Source organism: Prinia subflava, chromosome 4 (genome assembly GCF_021018805.1).
Source record: "Prinia subflava isolate CZ2003 ecotype Zambia chromosome 4, Cam_Psub_1.2, whole genome shotgun sequence".
Lineage (NCBI taxonomy): Eukaryota > Metazoa > Chordata > Aves > Passeriformes > Cisticolidae > Prinia > Prinia subflava.
In genome coordinates, this window is record NC_086250.1 from 28,206,446 (window position 1) to 28,232,361 (window position 25,916).

Here is a 25,916-nt window from a genome sequence, read left to right on the forward strand (position 1 = left end):
ATGTATTGGATTTATTAGAAGTCATGTAATTCAACAAAAAATCTGGTACCTGTATTAAAAGTCATAATAAACTATGACTGTGAGGAGTGGGAGATCTTCAGAAAACATTACATTTCACTTATGTATTTTCTGATTCTTCTGAATTTTTACTGACTCAAAGGGAAAGTGTCTTGCCTTACTCAGACACAAAGAGTTGTTAGGATGTGGTCACCTCCTATAGTGACCACATTTCATTAAATTCTTTATTAATATTAAATAGTAGTAATAAATATTCCTCTTACTTCTGTGCTCAGTACAAGATTTGAATGCAGGGCAATAAATAATACATGGAACCACATGCTGAATAACGTGGATTAGCAGAAAAAATAGTTTTAAAAAAACCCTTATTTAGATAGTGACACATATCAATGGTACAGAATGAGAAACACAACTTATGTTAGAGACATATCCTGTGTCATGGAAAGCCTAAAATTCATGCAGACAAAAGAGTCGATTTTTTAATCCATTAACTCCGACATATCTGATTTTGCCATCTTACCATTTTTTAAATATTTATACAATGCATTTGACAGTCAAAGATGTCTTCTAAGCCATGAAAAAAAATTTGCTAGTTTGACCTGACCTAGACAGCCTAGTAATTTTACTTTGTGATCACTTCCACTACCACCAATGCAAATAACCACGGGCATAGTTAGAAGGAATTATACTTGGAAATGCTGTCTTAGACAGCAAAATGGTATTTCAGGACTGAGTTTTCTGAAAATTCATTTCTCTGGCAGCTGTGACAGGGAACCACACTGACACCATCTGCATTAGCAATTTACATTCCTTGCAATGTGCCTGCCCCCATACAAACCCTCGCAACTGCAGGATCAGTGTGATACAACATGCCCTCCACACACCAAATTTTTAGTTTAGGTCTGATGCCATAAGGCGGCAAATCAGAGTATCTGTGCTGATAATTCTGCTCCAATTTCAACCAAACTGAGAAACTAGCCGAAATGCCTAAACTTGGAGCAGCAGCAGAGTCAACACCATAAGCTGTACCTGATGAGGATAATGGAAGTGGACAGACATTCACAGAGCAGTGTCCCACCTGAGAGATGATTCTCCTGTAAAGGGTCTACCCAAATTCCTCACTTAGGCAAGCAGCCCACATGTCAAATACTCTCTCTCCCTTTAGCATATGAAGACTGGCTTCAACCTGAATGAAAAAAACACCATGAAAACATTATGCAAGTTACACTAGAAATAGTTAAGAAGTGATAATATATGTGTTGATGAGCTGTTTAGGCTTTTATTTTTTTAATGAAACAATACATATGAAAGTCCATGTGATAAAATGTCCGTCAGTAAGGTGGCATTAAGATCCAAAAATACAGTTATTGACCTACTGGGCAAAATAAAACAAATAAGCAAGGCATCTTAAGTTGAAGCAGTAGAAAACCAGGAGGCTCAGGGACAAATCTAGCTAACTAAAATCTCAGTATTGGAAAGATTTATGGCATGAACTGTGAGAAAAGCAGGATAGAAAAGCATTAAGTTTTGTAGGACTCCTGCACAGGAAAAGCCACATGTAAAAGGCAAAAAGCTGGAAAGCAGCTCTGTAGCAATTCAGGACTTTTACAGAGTTTCCACACAACTATGTTACAGCTGTAACACAGCTCTGCTCTGCTCTCACAAGTAGTCCAGGTTTCATGCTTGGATTTTTTTCTTCATATTAGCTCCCCTATAGCCTTTCTGAAATAGAGAGAAACTGCTGATCCTGGACAATCAACACGAACAAGTTCTGAAGGCTAAAACTAGGAATCCCTCCAGGCATTAGGATCAAACCCAGTCCCTTTTGCTTTAGAGGGTCTGCAAAGGAACATCTGGGAGCCTGAGCTATAAACCAGGCCGTGGGTCTTGGGGCAGAGGAGGGACAGCTGAGTGGGACAGACTCACTGGGGTGCCTAGAGGCTGAAAAAAAACAGCTGGTGACCAATTAAATCAGGAAGACTGAAAATGTTAGCCAGCATTATGCCATATAGGTAGTCAAAAAAATGGTGATCAGACATGTACATGAAAAGGATTAAGAGGCTGAGTCAGGGCAGGGAAATTAATTTCCCTTAGCATGTGAAGAAACTGTTGACTCTTTCTGTAGCCAAAGCAGCTGCAAAAGATCCAGCTCTTTTTGTATGCCCCATCACAGCAGGCACACAACTCCACCTACATTTCCCTTACAGGCACGTGTGTGCTTTTGCAGGCACACAGCATTTCTCAGTAACAGATTACTTTTTTACCATTTCAAACTAATCTGGAAGATGTGTGTACATTTTTTGTCCATTTTCTGCTTTTGTATCCTAATCCTGCCCAGCACATTTCTCCGAGCAGCGTGACGTGGGGCATTGTTAGTTTCTCATTCACGTTAGCATTTGGCTTCCTTTATTTCTGCAGGTTGCAGCCAGGAAACTGGAAAATGGGCCACAGGAAACCTGGCCTCCTACATCTGTCCCAGTTTGTAACAGCAGCTCTGGTTTTATTTTTCTAAGTGTCTCAGGTTCATTTTAACCCTTGAGATGACTGCTGCAATACCATGTGCAAGAATGTGACTGTTTTAACATTATTTTTTAACCACCATTTCTCAATACTAGAAATGGAGATTTTTACTTAACTAAATTAATTTTAAAGTCTATTAACACTTAGAAAATAAACAGTTACATAAGTTTTTAAAAAAAACTCTTGCTGGAAATTACCAAAACAATTCCATATATAAATTCCAAGCTATATAAAATACCGAAGCATATATAGAGAAAAAATTATGGAATAAGGCAGTGTCTATATACATCCTAAACACAGTTCTGAAGTGAATGTCCGTATGAAAAGTTGAAGAGCTTATACATCCTCTAGGATAATTTTTCTATTTTACATTTTAGTTTCTATAAAAAAAATGAAGTACACTTATTTTTCATTTAATTGCAAAAGCAAGTGTGTCAATCAACAAAAGGAACTTTTCCAAAATAATTTAAAAATTAGTCAGCCATAACATTTTCACTGTTCATCTGTATCAATTCATCTGTATAATTATGACTATATCATGAGAGTTTAAGGACAACTGCCAAATCTGTCCAAATGTTTGCTCAGAACTATTTGAAAGAAAAGGCTGAGTCAGTCCTAACACTTTATTTCTCAACAGAGATGCTTCAAGGGTGATAAATAGGATGTGGTTGATGAGGAGTCAGTGATTCTGCCAGAAAAGAGAAAAAACAAATATCACTTTGTTTACTCAGAAAGTTTTCAAATATTCATCAAAGGAGATCTTACTGCTAATTTAATTAGGCTTGAAAAAATAAGCTCTCAACTAAGTGTGTAAATATACCTGGTTTCATTTGATGCAGAACTCTCTCCATTAAAGGTAATGAATCAAACTAGTAGTGCAATCCTTACCCAGGACACTTTAGGGAACAGACTGTATGTATGATAGAATGCTGGTAATTTTTCCACATCCAGCAACCAGGACATTTCCTGTCAGAGCATCCTCCAAGTCCTTCCATTGTGTTGTAACTGCAAAAACTTTCTAAATCAGGACTTCCTCCTATTATATTTTAGAGGCGTCTTTCTGGGAAATGCAGATTCAAGTGAAGAAAAAAAAAAAAAAAAAGGAATTCCTGCAGCACCACCCAGTGGAAACATTAGAGAAAGCCACAGGGGTGCCCCAGCACACAAGTTCCAATTTACTGCAAAACTATAGTAATATTGTCACATAAACACAGACTGGTTTAAGGATGTGCCAAAAAGACACAGAGGGTTTTGCTGGAAGATCTACTTAACAGAGTCATACAAAGTATGACTACTCCACTACTCTGGCACAACAGTCATCTTTTTTACTTTAAATTCTATTTGAAAAGATTATTTACAGTAAAAATCCATAAGCTCTCCTTCTCAAGCAAAAATACCAACTATTATGGCCCAGCATGTTTAAAAAAATAAACAGACTCCTGTGGTTAAGAGCAACACAAAAGAGACAGCAGAAGACCTTGCAAAATATTAAGGGATAACATCAAGTTCCACCGCAGAGAGGAAAGCGCTCACACATATGTCCAGTAATGCTTCAAGTAGGTACATTTGGTAATACAATGTTTGCAGGTTTTAACTTTTTTACCTAAGTAAAAATAAAGCAGAGGCAGATGTCCAAAGGAAGAAAGTTCTGCAATATCCACACTAATACAACAAAGGACTAGTTGCCTGCCAAGCAGAGGTGTGATGACACCATCTCTACAACATGAGTGTTTTCACATTTTCTGTAAGGATCCAGTTTAAGAAACAGTTTTAATCCCACTAGAGTAAAAGCCCTTAGCAGGAGGGAAAATGGCTAGTTGCTTCCCTGTGAAGGCATAAAAAATAACCTGCTCAATTATTCCTAAAGCTAGCCATAAACAAAACTACATAAATCTCTAATGGCTCCAACTCTTCACCTTGGGACAGGCACAAAATGAGTGCAGACTCCTCACGCTGCTTTCTGACTGCTCATGTGGTGCACATCTGTGGCATGCTGGCAACATGCTACGCTGCAATCTGAGGAGCTCCTGCTTTCAAAACCAGCCCTATATGTTTATTTTTCCCATACGACTTGCCCTTATATTTTTGTCGGCATCAGTAGGACACAGATCATGATTACTTGACCGTCCTATATAAAATTTCAGTTTCCAGAGCTAAAGAGGGCAGAGGTGCCAACCTGCAGGAACAGTGGCTATTCTGAAAGTTTACTTAATGTATCAAGAGATGATTACTCCCAAATGTAAATGCTTTATCTGTACTCCCTTCTTTAAATGAAGTATTAAAATTTTCAATTTTGCAATGGCAGACCAAATGCTTTACAACTTGTGCAGTGGCTCTAATATGTTAAATTGTGTACTATTACTATTTGCTGTTTCAAATGCTGGTTTAATACATTTCATATTCACATTTTTAAACTAATCCCCTTGTCACCAATTTTTCCTAGACTAAAACTCAGATAAAAAGCAGGTCTTTTTCACACTGTGAGCAGAGAGGAAACTGGCCAAAAGGACAGGAAGCAGTCCTTGGAGTTCTGTTAAGGAAAACCAAGGTGGCTGGCAATTTTCATGAAACCTGAAGCATAGCAAGATCATCATAGCTTAGACTGGTAGTCAGACTTGCCTTACCATGCAAACTGGATTTTCAGAATTTACTGGATTATAAATATTCAGGTTTACCTGCATATTGTCATGTTGCAAGGGGAGTCAATTATAGCATTATACCAAAAATGGTGTAATACAATTCAGCAGATGGTAACCTACAAATATGGAATCATTTAATTGGACAGTTTCTTCCCAAAACATTAGCTCTATTGCAGTAGTTTTTGGAGCACAAGCCAAAGTGTAAGTTCCTTAGCCATAAAAAATAAGCAACAAGTCACAGTACTAGTCAAGGTCTATATTTTTATTATCTCATAGTAAAAACAGAAATTAAGAACTATTACACCTAAAAATCTCCAAGATCTACTATTATTCTCAGTGCTAATCAAAGTTCTGATATGTGTATTTATCATGCACTAAGTTAAACCAAAACCGAACTAGAATATTTTAATATTCTGACATTATTCACTTGCCTATTACACCAACAAGGACCTGCAGGTCACACCTACATGTCTCACCTTACTTCATTTATTAAACACTGGAATACTTCACTAAATGTATCATAGAATACACGAGATCTCAGCCAGGAGAAGATCTGGTTGTCACTCCCCTGTACTGTGTCCTGTGTGCTTAAACTAATTCCCACAGCTGCTGCAAACTATGAATGAGAGACAAATGAGACACTATTTCAATGATTACAGCAAACTTTGCTGTACACAGAGTGCTCAGATTGCACATGTTTAGAAGTGACATCAATGCACCAACTGGTTTGTCAAGGTCTCTGCTGCTCAGGATACGTAATGGCCACTGTTTTGACTTGTATCCTGAATTCTGCATAAAATCACACATTTAAATAAAATGCAAAGACTCTATTCCCTCTCCTCAGCTTGGATGAGACTGCACGGTCAGGATTATTGTGCCCTGCTCCCAGGGAATCAAACTTCTCTGTTCTGTAAGGGTTTTTATCCCAGGGCTTCAGCACTGAAGCGGCAGTGCTGAAGGAGTTTTGCAGTCATCCCTTCTATGCCAGCACTATTCCACTCTCTCTGCTGAACTGACCACACACGCCACTTGCTCTGAGTCTGCTCTGAGTCACCAGACTTCACAGAGGTCTGTAACCAGAATCTAAACCCACATTGCCATCTCAGCTATGTTAGTGTAGCATGGAAGAAATTCTCTGAAGGTAGTCAACCTTCTCCAGATTTCATTAACTGAACTGCAAAAGGAATTTGTCCTTATTTTCTAAATGCATTTTAAAGATTGTTTGTTCACATGAATTACTGTAATTGCTGGGAAGAGATAATGGTGGTACTTTAGTCTATAAACTTTTTGTTTGTGCTGTATTGTGACTTGATACAGCAAAGGCCACTCAACACTACCACAATCTAAACATTTAAAAACAATAACAGACATTAGCATCCTTCTCAAAAAGCCTAAACTGAAACACATCTGATCAATTTTCATTAAAAAAAAACAACAGAAAAGACGAAATATACAGAGACACAGTAAAGAGGTGCTGTCACCACATTACAGGCAAATGAATGTGGAAAAGAGATCTGTTTTCCAGATGAACTATCAGCTGTGTTGCAAAATAAGGAATGGAAACTTATAGGAGGACATTTGATTAAAAACATTTAGATTGTTTAGACAAAGGATATAATCCAATTCTACTCTTTAGTCTACAACTGCAAAAGCATGTTTTACACAAACACTTTTGCTTGTTCATTAGTGTTTTCAGAAAAAAGACCTATCGTGTAAAATAGTATTAATGGGACTTAATACTTAGGTTAGAGTCTAGAAAGCTTTTACCAATTTTGCATGATTCGCAATAGTCATAAAAATTACATATTGTTCATGACATAATTTAATAACAGTGAAAAATAAAAGACAATGTGTAAGACATGAGTTTTCCCTTCATAGTACTTCAAATGATCTTCAAGTTAGGATGCCACAAGATAAAAAAATATATACTTTAAAACTCAAAAAACTAAGATAGGATTGCTTGCACAAGAGCCAAAATACATTAACATGTAGTAAACTGGTATTTGCAATGATCATCCAAGTTATATTCTGAATCTTTAAATATTGGGTAAATTGGTAAGCAAAGACACAGATGTGACTGAAATGGCTCTCTGAAATGGGTGTGGGAGAAGCCATGGAATGGGCAGTATCATTCACACAGTACATCCAGATACTGCAAAATTTAGAGAAGACTAGGAAGGACCCTTCACAGAGCAAGCAAGAGCCACAGCAGTGTCTTAGTTACATTTAACATGCAGCTAGTCTCAGTGCATTAACAGAAGTGCTGACACACTCAAAAGTAAATACATGTCTAAGTGCTTTACAAGATCAAAACAAAGTTTGTGGCTTCCTACAGAGAGTCTTGTCCTGAAGGTCCTGAGCTGTATCTAACTGCCCAGATGCAGACAGATGACATGCTATATTCTTCAAAAATCTTTCTTTACCTTGTTGATTGATATTTATCTTTAAAGTGCATAGGTGTCTTGTCTAAGGCTGTCATCATACAGTCGAACAGCTTTCAACACCTGGCCCATGCATGGGAGGGTCAGTGGACCTTCCTCCTGACAGAGAGGCAAAGCACTGCGGCACCACTACTGTGGGCACAACTGCTCAGAAATAATTATGGATCCACAGATACAAGGACAAACCCCACTGCTGTACACAGTCACAGCAATGCTACTTGAGCAAGCAGTGCCAAATCAGACAAGCTGTTGAGAACTCCATAACAGTAAAATAAACCCTATCATTTTCAGCTGAGTTGTACCTGCCTAGGGCATGGCAAAATTGGCTTCCTATATTCTTAGCTGCAATATAACTTTAAAACATTACCTAAATATTTAGTTGTCTGGTATAATATAAGATACTGCCCAGGAATTGCACCTATCAAGCACATCAACCACTTCAGGGCATATTTTGATAGTGCAAAAAAACTACCACAGTATTCATAAAAAACTAAAAATGCAGAACTGGCTATACAGTTATTAACTGGCATTGAATTAGCTGGCAAGTAGTGCCTTTTTGATATTTTTGTATCAATGTTTATTGGCAGGTATCTCTTTAGTTCTTGCTTTTAGAAGTCTCCTTCAAAGAGATTTTGAATAAAAATCCACTCTTAACAACAAACCCTTAAGAACCTGAAATCTGATATAATTACTAGCACATAAAATCACAATGCATTAAAGAAAGTTTTAAGGACAAAGATGAATTTATTTTTGTGAAGTGCACAGATAAGAGGTACTCTGTGCTTCATCTGCTTTGTTTCCATCCACGCAGCCTTGTATTTTGTGGTGCATGTGAGCTGGACTTCCTGTGCCTACACCTTGACATTATCCTCAAAATCATGACTAAATCTTTAATTATTCATTATTCAACAAAATACTTCAACACGAGAACAGACACATTCGGTCTTTCAAGAGCTCTCAGCAGCCTTCAGAATACTCATTGATTCATTTAACAAGCCACAGATGAAGTAAACGTGTCTAATGATTCAAGACGGTGAGATTCCCTCTTGTAGGAAAGCCATGGTGAATCAATCCAAGGATACACGGCCCAACAGGACTTCCACAGGCCCTCAGTGACAGCCTGTGGCATGAGCCATTGGGTGTGGTTACCAAGCAGAGACAGCAGCTCAAAACCAACAGTGCTCTTTGGAACTGGCCCAGGATAACTGTCCTATAATCAGTGTCACAGCTCCAAAATGGATTCCAGCAGCAGCATCCAGGCACGCTGTGCACCAGAGCCACCTCCACCAGGAGCAAGCCACGGACTGATAAATCACCTCACTGCCAAAGGAGTCCAACCTGCTGTATCTTTATGGGAAGTAATGTATCAGTTCTTTACTATCTTACATTATTTAGCATTATGGCAGAGAACCACTCAGAGAGATAATGGTAACTACATGAACTCACAAATTTTATATGATGTCACCAAAACACACTAGTTAAAATACTTTTTTATAAATACATGCATCACAAGTAACTATGTGTTGGTGCTCCCACCCTTATCCCGTGCTCTCTTATCTTTAGTAGCCAAATGTCTGTTTATTTTGGTACCTATTTCTTCCTTCTGAAGCAACATGCTGTCATGTGATTGCATTCCCAAGGCTAAGATTTGTACTTTCTGTAGAGCTCATGGACCCCCATGTCCGTGTTGTGTATAGCTACCTTCCTACATATAAACATATGAGCCTCAGAACAAGCAACAAGCTCTGTGCACCTTGGTCAACCTGAAAATTGACTCTCATTCTGGGTTAATTCTTTCAGAACCAGTTTTTGATCAATATTTGTGTTCACTTGACCAATAATAGCTGCCCCTAAGAATAACTCTGTCATAACACCTCCATCCCAAAAAGGGCATTACAACAACACGGTGAAGTTTATATAATTGGATTTTCTGCACAGCAAAGGGGAAATATTTCATTCTTTGGAGAGATAAACTTGATTTCTTTCCATGGCTTAAGTTTAATGAAATAACATTAAGTAACGGGAGCAAAGAACTACTGTGTATCAGTAAGCACTGAGAACCGCTAACGAATAAATCAAGTTTTGTTTCTACATATAAAAGTGTCCATGTGAGCGGTGTTATAAACAGTTACAAAGAAGGCTGTAGCTGAGTTTCTCTCCTGAGACTGAGTTGCTTATTTCAGCTGTTGCATCTAGGTGGAGTCGGTGACATCAGAAAGGATATAAGCCTGTGTGTTTTTTCTTTTTAGGAACAACCCACAGAGTTGATTTGGAAAAATAAAGATGTAAACAATGACTGTAACACTTAGCAGACAATATATACTCTTAACATATTTTTAGACAGGTGAAGAATAAAATTATATTTACACTAAAAGCACCTTTAGTATTTTTTATTATTTGACTGGGAACTGTCATGCATTATATGATATCTGGATTTTTTTTTTCCTATTCCAGACAGAACTTCCAGAATTCCAGATGTATTTTTAACACACCTATGGATTACTTCTCATTCAGTCTTTCAAATTTACAGAACACACAAGACAAAGTACACTACTCCTACATCTGTTTTCCTGAGGACATCAAGATGTTTTACACTTATCTCGAATGAGCACAACATATGAAATTTATATAGTGTGGATAGACTACATATATATGTATATATGTATGTATGAATGAATGTTTAAATATTTAAAGCAATAAGTGAACAATTTAATGTCCATATTTCAGAAAGAGGCAGTAAGAGGCAGGAAACAATCCTCAGTAGTTTTGGTGTTTTACACCACGCTAACTGCTCCATAACATATTCAACAGGTTTTTGAACACTATGTCCTGTATTGCACTTCTTTGTCTAAAAATGAGAATTTTACAAAAGAAATAAACTTCCAAAAGTGAAAAATAATCCCTTGCTTCCTGATGCTGCATTTGATTGAGACAGAGATTAGGCATTGTCTGGTTTGTACACTATTCTAAAAATTCTTCACTGCCTAGCTAGAAAATTGAGAGACATCTGTGTCTGGAGATTGTGTCACTTACCCACTAATAGAAGTCCTCTGTGAAGTGATGTTAATGAAGAACTTTTCTGTGTCACTTGGACATAGGAAGTGCAGGGAACACTGCAGATCTTCAGAGATAAACACGTGGTATACTGCAAGCACTATTTTTTGCATAATATTTGCAAATTAGTTTAATGCTATCACATAATTCAAATAAGTAGCTAAGTGCTACTTCCTAATGCATACCATTTTATTCACATTTATTGACACTTCCTTTAGCTAAAATCCACTTGCAAGCAAGAATCCATTTTCTTTGTTTGCTCCAGACTTTTTTTTTCCACAAAAAGTTGTTACTTATAATTTAAAGATTGGTAGGGCATGGCAAAAATCTTTGCAATTTTGAACATAGACTTCTTTCATGACCATTATGAAAGCAAATCACCACAAAGTAATTACGCAAACCACTAAATCAAAACTGGTATGTACAAAATCACTTGAAAACTACATGTAAAGCACCAATACAGGAAGGCTATGTGGCTGAATATATTTTTCAAATATGGCCATCACCTCAGTATCTTGGCTCAAAAGTCTTTTAACTTTGCAATTGTCAGGCATGCATAGAACATGTCTATCACAACACAGACATCTTGCTACCCCATTTATATGCTTCACCCTATGGAAATATTTATGTATAAATTAATCTGAAATAACTGAAAAGTCTGTATGAGCAAAATATGAGATGAATCACGACCTTCAGCTTGAAATGAAATGCAGCCATTTACATTTGGAGTCCTCATTGCCTTAAAAGATGCTACATTATATAAAATTGTCATAGCACTACACTCCTAAGTAAATAAAGATGTAACTTGTCTCCCTTTCAACTGCGACGTTAGAAAGGCTGACAGGGCTTCACAAAACCCTCCTGTGTTAGGGAACGGAAACTCCTAATGAGATTAGTTGGTGTGTGTGCAGACATTACTTAGCCATGACTAAATGGGCTCTCTTCCTGCAGCCAGTGGAAAATTCAGGGAACTTTTTCCCCCTGCAGCATCAGAGTCCCTCTAACCTTCAGCAAAGCCAGATCCAACAACAACTCTCCACTTTCTCTCCCTTTCTCCCTCTCTCTTTTTTTTTTTTTTTTTTCCCTTCCCTTACAAACATTTTTTGTGTTTTTCTTTTTTTTCAGTTGTTGGTGGAAACTATCCACATCGGCCAAGAGGGTCTGGGGGCAGGGGTGGCTAAGAAAAGCGGGTGGGAGGAGATCCGGGGAGAAGGTAGAAGACTACAAAGGAAACTGTAAAAAGGAGCAAATACATAAACCTGAGAGGGAGAAAACCACAGAGTTTCTTTGTGAGCTGCAGTGACTCATTTTCAAGATGTTGTCTGCTGCCAGTTTCAAACCGGAAGCGCATGGCAATTAGTCTTGCTGTTTCCAGACAAGCCAGAAACTCTCCCGACACTTTTTTTTTTTTTTTTTTTTCCCTTTTTTAAAGCCCCTTCTTCAGTTTCTGCAGGAGCCTTCCCTTCCCTGCCGCCGCGCCCCCCCCGGCCCCGCTCGGCCTCGCAGCGCCGCGGGGACCCCTGACAGGCACCGGGCGGCCCCGTCGCCCCGAACGCCGCCACCGGGATGGGCTGGGAGGGGGCAGCCCCACGGCACCGCCAGCCGGCCCCGCCGGGGAGGGCCACACGACACGCCCCGGCACCGCCGAGGGGCTGCAGGCGGCGTGGGGTCCCGGGCTCCCCGCGACCCCCGGCGCCTCCTTCCCGGCCCTGCCCCTCCTCACGCCCCGGCTCCCTCTCCCGCATCCCCCCCCCACACACACACACACGGTCCGTCCCCTCACCTGCACCCGTGGCTCCCGGGGGCAGCAGGGCCCCCGGGGAAGCCCTCCCCCGGGGAGAGGGCCCCTGCGGCGGCGGGAGCCTCCGCGGGCATCCCGCCCCCCGACCGCCGTCCCCTGCCGCGTTAGCGGCGCGCTGCCCGGGCCCGACCCCGGGGCAGGACCCCTGGGCTCCCCGGCCCAGTGCGGGGCTCCGAGCCCCCTCCCCGCGGTGCCCGGCAGCCTCCCCTCCCTCCCGCGGGCTGTCCCGCCGCCACCCCACCGGCGAGCGGAGCGGCTCCGCAGCAGCCGCCGGCCTCCCCTTGTTCTGCCCGCAGCCCCCCGAAACTTTGCGGGAGCCGGGGCGCAGCAGCACTTGTACCTACCCAGCGGCTGAGGGACTTTTCCGCTCTCTCCCGGTAGTCTAGAGGGAACCGAGTAAAATTCCCTGGTTCTCCATGCTGACAGCCTTCTTGCAGGCTCTCTGTTGCTCTAGTAATGAGATCCTGATCTTGTTTTCCCTTTTTCCTTTTTTCCTCCCCCCCTTGGGCCGGTGTGTGTGTGTGCGAGCGCCTGCCCGTGAGAGGGAGCGAGCAGGAAGCCGGGGCAGGCAGACAGCGGCCCGGCTCACTTCCTCTCCCGCACTATTCCCCGGGCGGTTTGCAGGCTGTGTAAACAGCCTTTTCCTCCCCGCGCCCCTCGCTCTGGCCGCCGATGTGCAGCAGCATGGCTGTAACACCAGACACACGCATAGTACAGCGGGCAGCGGGGACTCCCCGCCTCGCAGGGAGCTGCGCGACTCCGCCGACCGCCACCCCTTCCTGTGCTACACCCCCAGGGAGGAGCTTCCCGCCGGCCGCCCCAGATGCTTGGGCCAAAATATACCCGCATTTCCCCGGGGGACACCGGAGAGATGCTTATGAACCCTTTACGAGCATCCCGGAGGATGGTGACGGCCTCTGGCCCCTGCAGAGACGGCCGCCTTTGTCGCGCCGTGCTGGGGCCGAGGGCTCCGAGGAGCGGAGCGTGTGGCACCTGTGGCTGGGCTCGCGGGGGCCGAGGGGCCGGCGGGATGCAGCCGCTCTCTGGACGCTCGCTAGTCACCTTCCCGAGCTGAGCCTCGCAGGGACAGCAAAGTACAAAAGCGGTGCCACACGGTACAACAACAATCGAGGGAAATAATATGTTAAAAATCACGGAGCACTCAAATCATAGAATCCTGGGCTGACGGTTTGATTTGGTTTGCAAGGGACCTTTAAAGGTCGTCCTGTCCAATTCCCCTGCCATGTGCAGGGACATCATCAACTGGATCAGGTTGTTCAAAACTACTGTTCCAACCTGACGTTGAATGTTTCCACGAATGGAGCACCTCCACGTCTCTGGACAGCTTGTGCCTGTGCTTTACCACTGTTACTGTAACAAATGTGTTCCTTATATCCAGTCTGAACCTATCCTCTTTTAGTTTAAAATTATTACCCCTTTTCCTATTGCAAATCATCAAATACAAGCTGGATCTTGCAGGTCCACATCATATCTCAAAAGTCAGACCAGTGCTAGTTAGCCGATTGAGGTTTAGGTTTTGACTTTCAAGCTGTAGACCTCAGATCTAAACTCTTGGTTTGGATTTATTAAAAAGGACACACACTTCTAGTACTGGGAGTTTATACAAATTTTGTCTTTCTCATGTCTCATATATCAGCATTTCTAACTTTATTTGGAAACTTTCAGAGTGAGTGACATTATTTTCTGTCTGCCTAGAACATCAGTGATGTTCAAGGCATAATACTTCAAAACCAATACTGCTATTTCTTTTAATTGTGATGAGATTTCTAATTCCAGCACTGTAGCTGCTGTTCAGAATGTTTTTGATGAGCACTGACATAAAAGCCATGATTATTTTTTATCACTCTATTGGTTTGTTGCTTGTAATGTCATTGGAAACAAAAGTATATTTTGATGGAGTTAAAGAGATTGTCACAGTTGGCCATTAAGCATCAGTCAATAGCATCAGAACAGAGGTAAAGGATCACATTCAGCCTCTTGAGGAAGTCCATCAAGTTTCTTCCTTCTTGTCTTCTTACATGCCATAGGGGAGCAAGAATAACTTGGTACCAGCACACCAAATAGTGGAACTTTGTTACTTTTCTTAAATCATTCCTTTTTAGAAGTCATTCTGAATTTCAAAATATGAGGTCTGATAAATCGTCGTTTTGTGTTTCCCAAATAAAGAAGCATTAAAATGTTTAATTTCAGGTGGCATATTTCCTAGATTAAATGTACAGTGGATAAAGTCCTTGCTGTAAGCACTAGTTTAAGTCATGAGAATGAAGGAATCAATCTTTATGTGGGAACTACAGCTGAAGACCCAGTTTTGCAAACAGGGCAGTCAGATAAGTTTTTATGGTATCAAAATGAAGTGCTAAACTGACAGCTGAGAGTAGCAGTATTTATCTTTTACATTTATCTTTCATTGTTTTTCTGACCAAGAGTTGAAGCATATATACCACAGTTGCCTTGACCAGCTATTGGTGTGATCTGAGAGAACAAACTCTCAAAACCAGTACAAGATCTTTTCTTCCACAAATAACACTATGTCTCTAAAAAATGTTTAAACCTTAATTTTAATTTTTTTCTTCCAATTTCCTATGCTGTACCTGTAACAGCACCAATTTTTAAATGTTTTTTTGCAACACCAGTTCTTTTTCTGACTATTGGGGTAGAAACCTCAATAAGGCTCCCATGCTGGAGGTCAGATTACTACTGGATGAGGGTTCTTCATAATTACCCTACAAAAGCTGCAGTAAAAAGTGCAGAACTCGTTCAACAGAATGAAGATACCACAATGTGTTGAAACACAAGCAATTCAGAAAGCTCTGCAGGAAGTGGAAGAAATTGGGATCTTTTGGCCAGGGCTACTGATCATAGATAGCACTGTGGATGTCATAGGAAAAGTATTTTTGGAAACTACATCTATGTTTTGATAAAAACACTATGCTTTACGGAACGATTGCTGAAATTCTCTTCTACAACATCTGCCTGGCTCTATTAATCTACCCTTAGAGTTAACCTTAAGGATTTTCTGAATCAAAAATACAAGACAATTAATGAGGAAAACTGTTTGTGTTATATAGGAGCTTTCTTCTTCTGTTTTTCAGGAAACCTGTTGGTTGACATAGTTATAAAAATGCTGGTTATATTTTTAGCAGAGCCACTAGTGAGCTTCTGTGTCTCATTTCACATCCATTCATCAGCACATGATATCATTACAACTGTTAACTGTGAAGCCTTAGCTCTGTCCTCAGGCTATGAAGATCTGAGGGTTTAGCTTTGGAAATTGTTGTTCCTTGCTCAGAGTTGGTCCAGACAACAGCTGTTGTACTCATAAAGGACTAAGTTTAACTGAGACAGCTCCCCTTCGACCAGTAAAGCAGGTTACTGCTGCTGAAAGTCCTAATCTGATGGGTTCAGGCAATCCTTGAACAAACACATGCACCCAGGATGTCTCTGTTGACCTAGAGACAGTGTGATTTGTAAAAGAGCCTGTTTTTATAAACCATTCCTGCTGAAAAAAAATGCCCCAAAGCATTCCTAAGATAGTGACTATTATTCTGCCTCATTTTATTAGATTACATCAATTAAGAAACCAGGCTTTGTCTGTCTTTTCAGATTGTTTCTCCTGCATTTTTAAACCATTCATAAATCTCATGTCCTGGTGTAATTAAACCATCTAAGAGAAGGAAACAAAAAAGTAAAGGTAGATTTGCTGTTCTCTAGATCTCTGTTTAAAGCTCTTCAGGCTGAGGCTCATAAATGGGTTGGTCTAGGTTTTAGTGTAATTTCACTCTGAGCCTTGAGTCCCTCCGTAATTAAATTATTAAATTAAATTATATAATTGTAATGTCACTTTGTGGTATACAATTTTCCTTAAGTGTACATAGATGCTTATAATTGCATGTAATTATCAAGAATAAAGTTGAAAGCAGTTGAAAATAATTGTTGGTTCATGCTAATATATTTAATGAATGTATACATTGTTTTATCTTGCCTAATAATTTTTTATTCCTTTCTAGATTACAAACTCTGCAGTAAGGAGGCTTCAGATTTGTGTCTGCCTTTAGGATAATGAGCACAATAGTTCTGTGGGAGAAACACCCATAACCATTCTTTTCTCTTATTTTCTAGCAATTCTAACTAGAATAACCACCTGACAGATTACAGGAGGATTTCCAGGGAATTTTGGAAACTGGGAACATAGAAACTAATTACCTGAGCTGAAATGAAAGTCTAATTCATGTAAGATTCTTGGTTGCCCTTCACAATGCATTATTTAAATGTCTTGCAAATATTGCATCAATACTGGTGAATCTTGCTCTAGGAGGTTTGGCTTTTCTCTTTCACACTCTCTTGTAGCTGAACAAGCACAGGGTTTAGAGCCAACAACTTCATTATTGCAAAAAGCCCTGGGGATCCATACTGCTCACAAAGTGGTCAGGTCCTTAGTTTTATTTCATCTCACAGGCAGCTTCACTGGCAAGAAAAGTGTGCATTACCCTAGCTCCAGCATGTAACACTGACTCCAAATCCATGGAAACTCAAGGGACCAGGTTGCACAGCGTTTCCCACAAGCATTTCTTCCTGGGTTTTTTGCTAAGCTATCTGGAATAAAATTGTGAACTTGAGAAGAGGTGATGGCAGACATCAACAGAACTGTGTCTGTTCTTGAGAAACCTCTTGTTCAATGTTGGTTCAGATTAGTGGGAAAAAAATTGCATGTTGCTATCAAAAGCTTCAAAACTTCATGTCACATTTCTGAAACAAAGAAATCCTGTGTGTTTTAACCTAAAATATTTCCTGTCAGAGGCAGGAGAAGGGCTAAGTTCTTCACACCGTGAAACAAGTATACTGTACAGAGGGTAGGACTTTGGCTAGGAAGCAGGAGCCTCTTCTGTCTTCCCAGGGACTTCTTTTTCCCTTAGGGAGCATTTTCGAGTCCCTCGTGACTGTCTGTGAATGAAATTTGTTGTTGGATTGCAGTGAGAAATTTGCCTTCAGTCTTAAGATGATGTTTTAGAGACCCCAAGGTTTTCCTCTTCTCCCCTATCCAGCCCCGGAAGGCTGTGGTACTTGATCAGGAAGGAGTGTTCGAGGGAAATGACTGCTTTTACACTCCTCTTCCTGTGGCACATTTTGCTTTCCTGAATGTTTTGCTTTCCCTGTGTGCTGTGGAAGAAAGCACATGACCCAACATGTTTCAAGTAAAAGCATCATTGCGTGTACAATTTCATTAGGTTTGCTTTCTTAGTGAAAGATTTATAAGGAATTACATCCTGTGTGCAGTGTAATTGCCCATGATTTTTTGTTGTCATTAAAGGAATGTGGTGTCACTGTGTATTGAAGGAGCCTAGAGCATCTAATGAGCAACCCATGAAAACAGGGAAAGAGGATTCCATGAGTCTCTAACTAACCATGAAGTCTAATCTAAATGCTAAGATTAACTATTTCAGGCTTCTCTTAAATCTTTAAATCTGTTCTACAGCCATTTCTTTTCCAGGCTAATTAATTAAAGGTCTGAGCTAGAAATTTAGTTGCATTTTATTGGTCTTTTCCCCCCCGCCTCCCCATTTCCCATCTGTCTATTTTATCCTAACCTAATCTCTAGATATAACTGATCCAAGGTAATTCTACTGACAAATATCGCCATAGCATCTGAAAATAATTAAACTGCTTTTACTGTTCTCGAATGCCTTTGGAGCACAATGGAGCACAACTCACTGCCACTTCTGTTCAGCCCACACCAATTCTAAAGTTTTTAAATGATGAATGGAATTGAATGTATTTTACCTTCAATATGTGACCCTATAGTTTTTATGTTTCCCAGTATGACATGCACTTTGGGACACGGTTCTACTTAAAAATTTTCAGATAGATGAAAATGACAACATTTCTTTCTCTTCTAATTACTGTGTATTTTATTATAATGTTCCAATTAATGTATTTTTTGTATTTTATAGTTAGAAAGTTAATTATGCATGTTCTTGGTAATGTGCATTTTCTAATAAAATAACTGATGTTTTCTTAAAGCCCTTCCTGTTTTCATATTCTATAGCCATAATTATAAACATCATATAAAAGACACTTTGGAAAAGTGAAGTCTTCAAAATGTTTGGTTTTTAGAACTCAAAGCTAACCCTTTAACCAGTCATTGGTGCAGACCATAAAATACCTAGATTAGGTGTTTCTTATGGGAAATGATGGCTATTACTGTAATTGTAGCTCCATTCTGCTAGCTAGGAAATCCTTTTTCCTAAGCCATGTTACACAAAAAGAGTTTAAAAATTAATGTGTCTTAATACCTTTATTTTGCATACTTTTTTCTTGAATAATAATGGAGAAAGGTTTTGGAAAATAATTCAAGGCATCTGAGTTGGGACCCTGGTATGAATGCTCTAGAGGTGCCTGCTTCTCCCTGCTGACCATGCAGGGATCCTGGGGAGCTTCTCTAGCTAGCTCAGCTAACTCTAACTCTGTGCTTAGGGTTAGAAGACATAGGCATATCTTTGATTCATATTTTGCCTTCTGTACAGCTGAAATGTGGAATCACTTTTCAGCTGCTGTGCGGATATTTTATTTGCTATACAATTTAACTACAAGTATGGAAGGTTTTCAGTGTAGACAAATTCACATCTAAGTACTTTAAAAGTGACAGCATTTTGATCTTTCTAAAAACTCAAGTGATGTAGGCTTGCAGTGCAAATTTGATCTTGTTCCTCAGAAGAATTCCCAGTTTATACACCGTCCATATACTTGCTTGCTCTGTAATAGAATGTGACTACTGTCCTACCTGTACCTGCAATACACACACCAAAAGCTGACACCCATTATCCCTGCTGATACCCTATCATCACATGTTTGTTGGTAGCTGCAGTTCGAAGAGAATTGAGGATGTGCAGCCAAATCTACAGTTGTATGAATATTGCCTTGGCTCCTGTTGTGTGCTCCTGACTGGGTGCTGTCACAACATGCCACATTTATATGGAAAGCTCTTTTGATGCAAACCATAGGCTCCTTCATAGCCAGACTTAGCAAAAGGCCGTAAACACAAGCCGAAGTCCATACTTACTGAACAAATTCTTAGGAGCTAACCATGTGCTCTATGCTTTGCTTAACACAAAATATTTTCAAGCAACAACATGTTGAGGAATGCATTTAGTGCAGGTAGCTGGGGGTGCAGCTGCAGTTCGAGCTGCAGGTTGAGCTCTGGGTGGCTGGAGCCCCAGACAAGGAGATGAAAAGTGCAAACAAAGGGCCCAGGGACCTGTGGCCCCGGCTGGGGGGACCAGATGCTCAGAGATGGGGCAGGAGCCAACAACCCTCAGACTTCCCAGTGCTTCGGCTGTGAGGGGATAAAAGCAAAGAGGCTCCCTTTTTCGGGCTCCCTCCTCAGAGATGCCAGCTCGAGTTGATGTTTTGTTAATTAGTTATTGCACAAAGATATTTTAAGGATCGTCCGAGACTCTGCTAAAGGCAGCCTGGGGTCTAGCTGGTGTGTGTGTGTGGAGGGTGTGGCTGGAAAGGGGCTTCATTCTCAGCTGGGGTGGTAGAGTGTGACTGCCAGGGTGGCTCCTGGATGGTCAGAGTGGGATGTTTCCTTTACATACAAGCCCCTGGGAACAGCTAACATGGATGTATCCCACCATTGGCACCGTCCCACCACGGCTGCTCCAGCTGATGGGACAGGACTTTGGCTAAACCCTCTCATACACTAGATTTAAGCATGCTCTGAAGCTTTGCTGAAGCAAGATTTCCCATCCTTCTGTGAAGGGTGTTGAAGTTACATTTTAGGTTGCCTTTGACTGTGGTGGATTCCAGTTACAGGTCCATTGAGGAAGCGGTCTTCAGGGGGACTGTGGTTAAATACCAAGTTTCTTCAAAGTTCTGCATAGATTATAGCATAAACTTATTAGTCTGATTATTCAGTTAAAAGGATGATGTTATCCTAAATAGATTATTGCATACATTATTCTTATAAAGCTTTCACAATTCATCTGAAAAAATGCTTTGAGATATTATTGCAAGACAAATTGTAAAAATACTTACACATAGAAATGTGTAGTAAACTGTGCTGTAATGTAACTGTCCTTAAACGTTTAAAAAGAAAAAGGAAATGTTATAAAGTGTTGGTAAATTTTTTGGATGCTGTTTATGTTTGAACTTTTCTCTGTTTTCCTGTAGAAACTTCCGTATCCTCTTCCTGTGTCCCTACAAAGTTTTGTACAATGCAGAACAAGAAATGCTACAGGGATTGTGCTCCACCTTTCTCCTTCCTGCTGGGATATCCTTTCTGTAGAGAAATGTAAAGTATGTAATATTCAAGTAAAAACGTTATATTATTCTTTATCTCAGTAATTTTCTGTAATCAACAACATATCAAGCTGAGTGGCAGAAGTGCACTGCTATTTTAAATTTTTATGACATATGAATTTGTCGGCCAAAGGTAGCTAAAATCTATTACAAAGTTTCTTGTTTTCCAGAGTCTTATCAAGGGTTCATGTCTAAGCCAAACAAGACAAGGGTGGGTTGGGTTTTTCTCTTCATTGTTTCGACTGAATTAACAGGAAAGGGGGAGTGCTTTACCTGTCTGACACTGCAGCAATATTCACTAGTTCCCACTTTTCACTTGTCTGTCTGTCCAGACTCTCTCTGCATGCTTGTGGGAATTGTAGGGGAATTTCCTAACTCCCAGTAATAAATAATGAAATTAGCAAAGGCCTTTATCCAAGTTCCAGTTTTAATTCATTCTAAAAGTTAATACTTACAACAAAAAAGAAGGAACAAGATGTGTAAAAACATGTAGGCAATGCTAATGGATGATGTTGCTGAGCAGTCAGCGTAGTCTTTAACCATTGTACTGTTCCTCTGTATGTTGGAAGCCTGTTTTATAACACATATAAATGAAGATGTATATATTTATGTTTCTCATTTGAATCGTTCAGAAGTTCTTTCCTAGCCATAGCAATAAGGCATGATGCTGGGTATAATGGAAGAGAATTATTCCATCATCTGGTAGACAGAGAAGATCAAACATTTTAACTGAAGTTCATGTATGTTAAATAATAAAAACTCCATGGAGCTGCCAAGCTAAAAACAATGTAAAAATGCATAAACTTTAAAAAACATGTGGAGGTTTCAGATGATGTGTTGAAATACATAGCAAACAATAAGTAGATGGTTCACAATTTACTTTTAAAATAATACAGAACAAAATCCTACCTCTGCATGGATAAGATATGCTGAGTTACGTTCCCTTTAGTTATCAGTCTTTTATTTTCCATCCACCTTTTCTGATAATGTATATATTTTATTAGGGTGGTTATCTTTCTTTTTGTGCTAAATACAAAAACAAACAGAAAAAGGGGAAATGTTTTGACTTGCAGGAAATAATTAGCATGAAGAGCAAAATAACAATGCAGCCAGCAAAATTCATGACTTCATGTTTGTGTCCTCACTGATTACCAAATGATTAAGAAGTATACATCAATTTAACCTTTATTTTATTTATCATACCTATTTATATGATAATGTTCTTGCCTGGCCTTTACTTCTATAAAAATTATGTCTTTAATAATAAGCAATTTAGCACCAGGATAATATGTGGCAAGGAATGGTCCCTAAAAAACCCTTGTGTTTAAAACTGATACAATGACACTGTAAATAAGTGAGTGGATTTTTTTCTAATCAAATCACAAGATGATAGTTAGGAGTGAGCAGTATAGTTTTGCATGTGGCAAATGTTTATGATTGTATTAGAGCATTCTGCGTTTGTGGTTAATGGATTTGATTCCAACTCCTGTTCTGCTCAGGCTCCCTCATGTCTAAATTAACAGAACACTACTGAAATCATTGGTGTTACTCTGAATTTTCATTGGGCTAATTACGAACAATTTCAGAGCCTTGTTGATGTTTTAGAAATAAATACTGGCTTTCCAATCCCAAGGAGACTGAAATAACTTAAACCCATTTTTAAAGAAAATTAGTCTTCTCTGAACACACACCATGTGAGTGCAAGTTAGAGAACCCATGTGTGTGTGACTGATTTGTACATTTTGATGAGTTTGCATGGTATCTGTCATTTCTCCCTCCTAGCAGGTAACCCAGGCCTCCCATTTCAGCCAAACTGACCAACATTAGATTCATAGAATCATAGAATGGTTTGGGTTGGAAGGGACATAAAGATCATGTAGTTCCAACTCTCTGCCATGGGCAGGGACACCTCCCGCTAGACCAGGTTGCTCAAAGCTCCATCCAGCCTGGCCTTGAACACTACCAGGGATGGGGCATCCACAGCCTCTCTGGGGAACCTGTGCCAGTGCCTTACTGCCCCCACAGTAAATTCTTAGTAAAGAATTTTTTCTTAACATCTAATCTAAAGCTACTCTTAGTACTTTGAGGGGAAATCCATTCCCCCTTGTCCTGTCACTACAGCTCCTGACAAAGATTCCCTTGCCAGCTTTCCCAAAGGCCCCCTTCAGATACTAAAAGGTTGCTATGAGGTCTCCACTCAATCTTCTCTTCTCCAGACTGCACAGCCCCAACTTTCATAGGGAAGGTATTCTGGTCCCCTTGTCATCTTTATTCCTTCCTCTGGACTTTCTCCAAAAACTCCTGTCCTTTCTATGTTAGAGGCACAGAGCTGTGTGCAGCACTCCAGGTGGGGGTCCCACAAGAAAGGAGCAGAGGGTCAGAATCACCTTCCTTGACCTGCTGGCCAAGCTCCTTTCGATGCAGTCCAGGATTCCTCTGGCTTTCTGGGCTGCAAGCTCACAGTGCCCAGTCATGCTGAGTTTTTTGGCAGCCATGACCCCTAAGTCCTTCTCTGCAAGGCTGCTCTCAATCATTTCTCCACCCAACCTGCAGCATTGTCTGTGATTGCCCCAAGACACCTACAGGTTGGGCAGAGATGAACATTATTTAAAAACTCCATGAAAAATCTGTGAAAATTAGCTCTTAGGAAGAAGACCCTGTTAATGCCACAATCAGGAGGAAGTGTAACTGAACTCAACAAGTCACAGACACCAATGAGTCCACAGGACGATAAGGTGTAATTGCCTTTATCATGTGATTAGAGTCAACTAGAGTTTGCACTTATTAGGCAACAAAGAACTCCAGTCAAAAAAGATAAAGCCATATGAAGCCAGACTTCACTGTCTCTTCCTTTCTCGAACAACTTGGTTTTTTTCACATCTCTACAGATATATAAATTCTTCTCTTCTTGTCTAACTCACACAAGATGCTAGTAGGCAAGACCAGACTGTCCTCAGGGAGTGTTATGCCATTTAAATATAAACAGTCTTTAACCATTTTCTTCTCTGGTCTTTCTAGTTGTCTTAATAATCTTGGTTTGCCTATCAGGAGACCACATATCCAAAGGTTCAGATAACTTATTTCTGCTCTCTGGATTAACCCCAAAAGAAGTGCAAACAGTTCAATACCTTCTCTCAGAGGTTGCAAGAGTCTTTTTTCCTTTTTCCTCCAGTGTAAAATCACACATGTGATTTTCACAAGAAAAAGTTTTATTTAAAAAAAAAGGTGAAAACTCAAAGAAATGGGTATTTTACCCTAATTTATTAATTACATTTCTGATCAGCTTTATTAGATGAGACAGATAAGACCTGGACTCCACGGAAGTAGAAAGGGGCTGCTCTAGTGAAAGATTCACTAAAGGTGAGGAACAGTGTCTTGAATGTTTAATAGCTATTTCAGAGCCTGCATTTTCATGTGTGTTTGTTTGTTTAAACATCATTATAAGGAATTTCTTCACCTCAAAAACGGTTTCATCGTTTGAGTCAATTTAAAAAAAAAGTATGAGTTTCTATGAGGAGTTTATTGAGGTAAAGACACAAAGAAGAGTGCTCTGTATAATTCTGAAAACTGTGAAGTCAGAATCATGACCTGTGTCTCCTGTGGGTGTTATCCAACTTGGGCATTTACCATGATGCTGATAGAGTTTCCTTCCTCTTCTCCGTGCTTCCCCAGTTAGCATGATCAGCAAGACCTCCATGCACTCAAGTGCTACATCATTAAATCATGGCTCAAAGTCATATTTAGAGCAGGGCTGCATCTGCCCCTTCAAGTTCCACAGTCTTCATTTCCATTTCTCTCCCACAGCAAAACCCTTATTCTGAGGCCTGATACTTTCCCTATTTGAGCAGAACAGCTACCAAGGGAGTTTATATTTATGAAAAAACAAAAAATGAGTCACAGGCAGAAGATTAATTTAATAATCTAGAAACAGATGCCCTCAATGATGTGTGGTATAGAAGAGGAAACAGCAACTTCTATGATGCCTGTCTTTCTCCCAGCAAGAATCACCTCTGTCTTTCCTCATTGCAGCTTAGCCAGCTACTTTTAAGGTAGGACTGCTATCTTAGAGATGTCTGGGAACAAAGAAAATCTGGAATTGTAGCATTTTGTCCCCTCTTAATGAGCTTTTCTTCTCAGGTGACTGCTTAATTTCCATGGAACTGTATGGAAAGAGAGGTGGTGTCTTTTTTCCAAGATGTTTGTTGTTTCCTCCCCTCTCTTCAAAGTTCTGCATAACATTTGAGTGATTTGAAACAGGAAACTGAGATGCTCTGGGTCTCCTGGCAAGGGTTCCAGGAAGTGATGAACACTTATTGATAATGGTCCTTTGCTTCAGGAAGGGAGAACTAACTTAACAGTTTCATAATCTTTGCTGAACTGTGAGAGTATTTTATATCTTTCAGGGGATATTATCTTGCGGTGATTTGTATTGTCAGCCTTCTCCGGTCTGGAGAAAAAGGTAGGTCATCTGTCTGAAAAATACCTGTTTGAGAAGGCAGAGCCACAGATGCTGAAGCTAAGGCTTCTGGCATTATCTGGGGTTTTTTCAGTGAAATTTTTTAGAAAGAGGTAGGCAAACTCTGCAGATAAGATATCCATCACACTGTCACTCTGTAGCAGGTATTTGCTATTTGAGTGACTTCAAGCAAGACTTACACTGGGTCATCTGTCTGGAGATGAGGATGGGATTCTTCCAGGGTACAGAAGAGAAAAAATATCAAAGATAGAAAGGCAAAGACATTTCATTGAGTATCACCAGCTTCCCCAAATGCAGAATGAAAAATGTCTTCTCCAGAGAGCTGTAAAGCAAACAGCGAGAGGAGAGGAGAGGAGAGGAGAGGAGAGGAGAGGAGAGGAGAGGAGAGGAGAGGAGAGGAGAGGAGAGGAGAGGAGAGGAGAGGAGAGGAGAGGAGAGGAGAGGAGAGGAGAGGAGAGGAGAGGAGAGGAGAGGAGAGGAGAGGAGAGGAGAGGAGAGGAGAGGAGAGGAGAGGAGAGGAGAGGAGAGGAGAGGAGAGGAGAGGAGAGGAGAGGAGAGGAGAGGAGAGGAGAGGAGAGGAGAGGAGAGGAGAGGAGAGGAGAGATTTAAACTGTGTTCAATTATATCTAACAATTTACACTACATAC

The 25,916-nt window shown here is 40.3% G+C and overlaps 1 protein-coding gene across 5 annotated transcripts in view; it reads right to left on the reverse strand.

Moving 5' to 3' along the window:
• The window catches only part of ELK3 (ETS transcription factor ELK3), a 37,051-nt gene extending 23,773 nt beyond the window's left edge, over nucleotides 1-13,278 (reverse strand). Inside the window, exons 1-3 of one of the 5 annotated variants that reach the window (XM_063396287.1) lie at nucleotides 12,818-13,277; nucleotides 10,652-10,772; nucleotides 1,097-1,204 (exon numbers count right to left, since the gene is read on the reverse strand). The gene's annotated coding sequence lies outside the window, so the exon portion shown is untranslated. Of the gene's footprint in view, nucleotides 1-1,096; nucleotides 1,205-10,651; nucleotides 10,773-12,817 lie in introns of all 5 variants that reach the window. The other 4 variants (XM_063396288.1, XM_063396286.1, XM_063396289.1 and 1 more) reach the window with 4 other exon arrangements.
• Between the last annotated feature and the right edge of the window lie 12,638 nt (nucleotides 13,279-25,916).